We start from the raw sequence: 7,468 nt of genomic DNA on the forward strand, positions 1-7,468 counted from the left end.
TCCACTACTTCCCTGGTGAGGGGTGACAGTCACCTTTGGAGGGAAAGAAGGAAGGAAGAGTGGAGGCACCAAAGCTCTGCTCCCCACCCTTGCCTGCTCCCCGCAGCCCTTGGGCTCCCGAAATCAAGACAAGTCAACGAACCTGTTGCCCGATGTCCTCCCGCTACAGGACTCTGAGCACTGCCTGGCGCCATGGCAGGCAGAAGCCCCCGATACCCCTAGTATGAGCAGGGATCCGAGTCCCAGTGAGTCCCCCGTCTGGGACCTTGAGAACCCAGTCCCCTGGCCGAGAGTCTCCCACTGAGATGGCTATGGCTTTCTAAAACCTTTTCGTTTTTATCTTTTAGAGACGGGGTCTATGCTGCCCAGGCTGGTCTTGAACCCCCGGGGCTCAAGCAATCCTCCCACCCAAGCCTCCCAAGTCACTGGGAGGTGACACTTACGAGTCTGAGCCACTGTGCCCAGCTTTAAGTTTTTATCGTGAGAGTCACGGGAAGTTGCAAAGAGGGAACAGAGAGGTCTGGGGTGCCCTTCACCCACTTTCCCCTGATGGTTACGTCTCGCGTCATGATAGGGCAATGTCAAAACCAGGAATTTGACGGTGGTATAACGTGTGCGTTCTGTGTCACTTTGTCACACGTCTAGATGTATATTACACATAGCCACCACGTCACTCAGTTCTGCACACTCATCCAAACTGCAGCCTGTATCAATGCCTCTTCCCTTTCTGTCCCAAGACAGCACTCCATGGCATGGCTGTGTCACAATTTGTTTAACCTATCGAAGGGCGATTTTGTTGCCGGTTCGCGGCTCTTACAAATAAAGCTGCCAGGAACGAGGGTGGACAGGTGTTTGGGTGGACATGAGTTTCCATTTCTTGGAGAAAAAATGCCCAGCAGTGTAACTGCTGAGTCATATGATAGGCACATTTTTATTTAATTTTTCAAGAAACTGACACACCGTTACATTTTCCCGAGTGGCTACACAATTTTCCGTTCCCGCCAGCAATGTGTGAACGATCCAAGTCCACTGCATCCTCGCCAAAAGCAGTTGGTATTCGTCATTGAAATAAAAATTTTAGCTCTTCTAATAAGTATGCAATGGTCTCTGGTCATGGGTCTTCATTTGCATGTCACCAGTGGCTGGTAATGCGGAACGTCTTTTCATGCGCTTATTTACTGTCTATATATATATATATCTCCTCCTCAGGGAAGTGTATCTACATGTCTTTTGCCCATTTTCAAACTGGATTGGTTTTTAAAAATATCTATAACAGCTTTGCTGAGATATCGTTCACACACCATGCACCACACCCATTTAAAGCATACAACTTCACCGTTTTAAGTATATTCGCTGAGTTATGCAACCATCACTGCAAGCAATTTTAGAGCATTTAATCACACCCCCCCCCAAATAATCTCACACCTGTCAGCGGTCACTCCTCATCTTCTGTCACACGCCTCTGTCCCACTCTAGCCCCGGGCGACCACTAAATCTACGTTCTAGCCGAGGCGGGCGGATTGCTCAAGGTCAGGAGTTCAAAACCAGCCTGAGCGAGACCCTGTCTCTACTATAAAAATAGAAAGAAATTAATTGGCCAACTAATATATATATAAAATTAGCCGGGCATGGTGGCGCGTGCCTGTAGTCCCAGCTACTCGGGAGGCTGAGGCAGGAGGATCGCTTGAGCCCAGGAGTTTGAGGTTGCTGTGAGCGAGGCTGACGCCACGGCACTCACTCTAGCCTGGGCAACAAGCGAGACTCTGTCTCAAAAACCAAAAATAAATAAATAAATAAATAAATAAATAAATCTACGTTCTGTCTCTATAGATCTTCCTTTTCTAAACATTTCATATTAATGAAATAATGCAATTTGTGGCATTTTGTGACTGGTGTCTGTCACCTACTGTTTTAAAGGTTTATCCATGTTGTAGCATCTGCCAGTACTTCATTCCTTTTCATTGCCAAATAATATTTCATTCTAATATTTGTATAATAGTGGTATCTCCTTGTGGTCTTAATTTGCATTTCCCTAAAAGCTAGTGATATTGGACATCTTTTTATGTGATCATTTTCTATCCATATATCTTCTTTGGTGAAATGTCTTCATGTCTTTTGCCCATCCTCTCATTGGATTGTATGATTTTTTTTTTTATGTTGAATTTTGAGAGTTCTTTATTTACTAATTCTAGATGAGTCCTTGGTCCGATCGATATGCAGTTTGCAAACATTTTCTGCCGGTCTGTAATCTGTCTTTGCATTCTCAACAGGGTCTTTCACAGAGAAAAAAGTTAATTTTGAAGAAGTCTAATTCATTGATTTTTAGTGATCATGCTTTTGGTGATCATGCTAAGAATATTTCATCAAGCCTGAGGTCCCAAAGATGTTCCTCCTATGCTCCCTTCTGAAAGTTTTATAGTTTAATGTTTTAGGTGTAAACCTAAGATCCACTCTGAATTAGTTTTTGTATAAGGTGTGAGGTTTAGGTTGAGATTCATGTTTTTGTCTATGGATATCCAACTATTCCACCCTCCTTTGTTGGAAAGACTAACATTCCTCCATGGAACTGTCTTTGCTCATTTGTCCAAAACCATATAAGTGTGGGACTATTTCTGGGCTCTCTGGTCTGCTCAGTTGATCTGTGTGTCTATATTTTCACCAATACCACACAGTTTTTACTGCTATATATGACTTTATAATAAGCCTTGAAATCAGGTAGAGTGATTCCTCCTCCTTTGTTATTTTTTTTTCAGAAATGTTTTCTATTTTAGTTCTTTTGTATTTCCATATAAACTTTAGAATAATCTTGAATATTCTTTTATAAACATCTATTAAAAATCTTGCTTGGATTTTGATAGTAATTGCATTAAATCTGTATATATATAAATGTGGGGAGAATCAGCATCTCCCATCTTTACTATGTTAAATCTTCCAAGCTATGAATATGGTATGTCTCTCCATTTATTTAGGTCTTTTTTGTTTTTTTCCAGCAGTGTTTTGTAGTTTTCAATATACAAGTCAACTACAAGTCTTATATATGTTTTGTTAGATTTACATCTAATTTTTTTTAGCCATTGTAAATGGAATTGTATTTTAAATTTGATTTCCATATGTTCATTGTTACTATAAAGACGTGTGGCTGATTTTTGTGTTGATTTTCTATACTTCAAACTTGCTGAACTCACTTATTAGTCTCATAAGTTTCTTTTTTATAAGTTCTTTGCGATTTCCTACATAGACCGTCATGTCATTTGCAAATATGGATAGTTCTCTTCTTTTCGGATGTATGTCCTTTTTATTGCCTTATCGCACTGTCTAGAACTTGAATAGGAGTGGTAAGAGTAAATATTCTTGCCTTGTTCAAGATCTCAAGACTGAATATTCAGTCTTGCAGTTTTAAGTATGTTAGCTATAGTTTTTCTAGATTAGTTGTAAATTATCAAGTTGAGGGATTTCCCCTCCATTTCTAGTTTTCAAAGAGTTTTAAAACCATGAAGATGTGTTTAATTTTATCAAAAGCTTTTTTTGCAATAATTTATCTGACCGTGTGACTTTTCTGCTTTATCCTGTCAATATAGTGGATTACATTGATTGATTTTCAAAATTTGAACTGCCTTGAATAAACTCCACTTGGTTATGGTATACAATTCTTTTTATATATTGATGAACTCTATTCGCTAATATTTTGTGAAGACTTTTGCATCTATATTGATGAGAAATATTGGTCTGTAATTTTCCATTTTGTACTAGCTTGGTCTGTTTATTTTTTGGTTTCAGGGAATACTAGCTTCATAGAATGAGTTGGGAAGCATTTCCTCTACTATTTCCTAGAAGAGATTATGTGAAATTAGTGTTAATTTTAGTGTTAACAGTAATTTAATTAGTGTTAATTTAAACATTGGGTGGAATTCTCCAGTGAAACCATCTGGGCTTGGAGATTTCTTTTTCAGGTTTTAAATTATCTTGGTTGTTACAGTGCTGTTCAAATTATCTAATTTATATTGGGTGAGTTGCAGTAGTTTGTGCTTTTTGAGGAGTTGATTCTTTTCCTCTAAGTGGTCAAATGTATGTGTGTAGAGTTGTTCACAGTATTCCCTAATTATTTTATTCATGTCTGCAGGGTCTGTAGTGATATGCCCTGTTTCATTCTTAATATTAGCAAATTACTTCTTTCTTTTTTTATTTCTCAGTCAGTGGTTTGTCAATTTTATTGATCTTTTCAGTAAACCAGATATCTTCTTTCTCTATATTTTCCTGTTTTCAGTTTCATTTAGTTCTGCTTTTATATGTATTATACCCTTCCTTATGCTTGCTTTGGGCTTATTTTGCTCTTGTTTTTCTTTTTCTTTTCTTCTATTTTTCTTTTCTTTCTTCCTTTTTTTTTTTTTTTTTTAGACAGAGTCTCACTTGTTCACTTGGTTAGAGTGCAGTGGCGTCATCATAGCTCACGGCAACCTCAAACTCCTGGCTCCTGGGCTCAGGCGATCCTCCTGCCTCAGCCTCCTGAGTAGCTGGGACTACAGGCATGCACCACCACGCCTGGCTAATTTTTCTATTTTTAGTAGAGACAGGGTCTTGCTCTTGCTCAGCTCGGTCTCTAACTCCTGAGCTCAAGTGACCCCCTCGCCTCAGCCTCCCAGAGTGCTAGGATTACAGGTGCGAGCCACTGCACCTAGCCTTTGTTTCTCTATTTCCTAAGATAGAATTTTATATTATTGATTTGAGACTCTTCCTCTTTTCTAATGTTAGCATTTAGTGCTATAAATTTCCCTCTTGTGCTTTGGCTATGTTCCTGAAATATGATAAGTTCTATTTTCATTTTCATTCAGTATAATGCAATTTTTAAAAGGTTCCCTTGAGATTTCCTATTCGACCCATAGATTACTTAGAAGTGTGTTCGTTCCCAAGTGTTTGGAGATTTTTCTGTTATCTTTCTGTTATTATCTGCATCTAATTTGATTCCATTGTGGTTATAGAACATACTGTGTATGATGTCAGTTATTTCAAATTTTTTGAAGCTTGTTTTATGGCCCTGGATATAGTTTATCTTGGTATATGTTTCGTAAGTGCTGAAAAAATGTATATTATGCTGTCGTTACGTGAATGTGTCTATAAATGTCAATTCGATTCTGTTGGTTTACAATATTTTGAGTTCTTATATATTCTTGCTGACTTCCTGCTTGGTTGTTAAATATTTTCTCTACACACATTGACAACAGAATTAGACAGTGTTATAGTTTTTGCTTTCACTGTCAAACATAATTTAGAAAACTCAAAAGGAGAAGAAAGGTCTATTGTATTTACCCATAGGTTTGCTCTTCTATGTTCTTCTTGCCTGATGTTCCAAGATTCCTTCTTTTTCTTTTTTCAGAGTTGTTATTTATTATCACAGAATATAGCTTTTCATTTTCAGACAGACCTAGGAGGTATGAGATGGAGTCTTTTTGTTGTTGTTTTTGTATTTTTTCTTTTTAATTTCAGCATATTATGGGGGTACAAATGTTAAGGTTATATATATTGCCCACTCCCCCCCTTCCCTCTTCAGTCAGAGCTTCAAGCGTGTTTTTTTTTTTTTTTTTTTTTAATCATTTCCTTTCTGTTTAGAGAATTCCCTTTAGCCATTCTTTTAGGGCAGGTCTGTGTTGGACAAAAATTCTCTGAGTTTTCTTTCATTTGAGAATGTCTTGACTTCCCCCTCATTCCTGAAGGATATTTTCACTAGATACAGAATTCTGGGTTGGCAGTTTTTTTCATTCAGCACCTGAGAAATATTGTGTCACCTTCCTATGGTCTCCATGGTTTTTTGATGAGAAAGCCATTGTCATTTGAATGGTTTCCCTGCTGCAGGTAATGTGTCATTTTTATGAGGATGCTTTTAAGATTTTTTTTTTTGTCTGCCTCTAGTTTTTAGAAATTTAACTGTGTGTCTTGGCATGGATTTCTTTGGGTTTATCCTGTTTGTGATTTACTCAGCTTCTTAAATCTGTAGTATATGGTGTGTGTGTGTGTGTGTGTGTGTGTGTGTGTGTGTGTGTGCATGTGTGTTGTCAAATTAAGAAAATCTGTAGCCATTATGTCTTGGAAATTGTTTTAGCCCTGCCTTCTTTCTCCTTTGCTTGTGAGACTCCAATGACACACATGTTAGATCTTTTATTACAGGCACACATGTCCTTGAGGCTCTGTTCATTTTCTTTTAGTTTATTTTCTCTCTGTTGTTCAAAACAAGTAATTTCTATGTTCTATGTTCCATTTCACGAATTCTTTCTTCTATAGTCTCCATTCTGCTGTTGAGTCCATCCATTAAGGTTTTTATTTCAGTTATTGTATTTTTGTGTTTTTGTTTTTTTTTTTTTGGAGACAGAGTCTCACTCTGTTGTCCAGGCTAGAGTGAGTGCCGTGGCGTCAGCCCAGCTCACAGCAACCTCAAACTCCTGGGCTCAAGCGATCCTCCTGCCTCAGCCTCCCGAGTAGCTGGGACTACAGGCACGCGCCCGACATGCCCGGTTAAATTTTTTTGCCCTATATATTTTTAGTTAGCCAACTAATTGCTTTCTATTTTTAGTGGAGACGGGGTCTCGCTCTTGCTCAGGCTGGTTTCGAACTCCTGACCTTGAGTGATGCTCCCGCCTCGGCCTCCCAGAGTGCTAGGAATACAGGTGTGAGCCACCGCACCTGTGTCGCCTCGGCCTTTGTGTCTGCTGATTGTCTTTTCTCCCTCACTGGGTCTTAGTATGATGAGTGATTTTCGATGGGAACATTTTGGGTATTATGTTGTAAGACTCCGGATCTTATTTAAATCTTATATTTTAAGCCGGGCGTGGTGGCTCACGCCTGTAATCCTAGCTCTTGGGAGGCTGAGGCGGGTGGATTGCTCAAGGTCAGGAGTTCAAAACCAGCCTGAGCAAGAGCGAGACCCCGTCTCTACTATAAATACAAAGAAATTAATTGGCCAACTGATATATATATAAAAAAAATTAGCCGGGCATGGTGGCGCATGCCTGTAGTCCCAGCTACTTGGGAGGCTGAGGCAGGAGGATCTCCTGAGCCCAGGAGTTTGAGGTTGCTGTGAGCTAGGCTGATGCCACGGCACTCACTCTAGCCTGGGCAACAAAGTGAGACTCTGTCTCAAAAAAAAAAAAAAAAAAAAAAAAAATCTTATATTTTAGCAGGCCTCCCTGTGTACTGCCCCAGCGAAATGAAGGGGGGGGGCGGCGAGGAATGCCTCATTCTTTGCAGCTGGGTGCAAAAGTCCAGGTTCTCCACTCAGCATTTCTTGACACCTCAGGCAGGGGGTGAGGACTCCTTGTTTTCCTGGGCAGGGGTGGGAGTTCAGGTTCCTCACCAGGTTTTCACTAATACCACCCTGGTATTTTTTTGGGGGGGGCTTATGACTATCCCCCGTTTTGCTTTCACTGACGCCTTGGAGGGGGCTTGTTACCGCTGGGTGGGGGCGAAAGTCCTGAGTCTC

The sequence above is a fragment of the Microcebus murinus genome, chromosome 16, assembly GCF_040939455.1.
Source record: "Microcebus murinus isolate Inina chromosome 16, M.murinus_Inina_mat1.0, whole genome shotgun sequence".
Lineage (NCBI taxonomy): Eukaryota > Metazoa > Chordata > Mammalia > Primates > Cheirogaleidae > Microcebus > Microcebus murinus.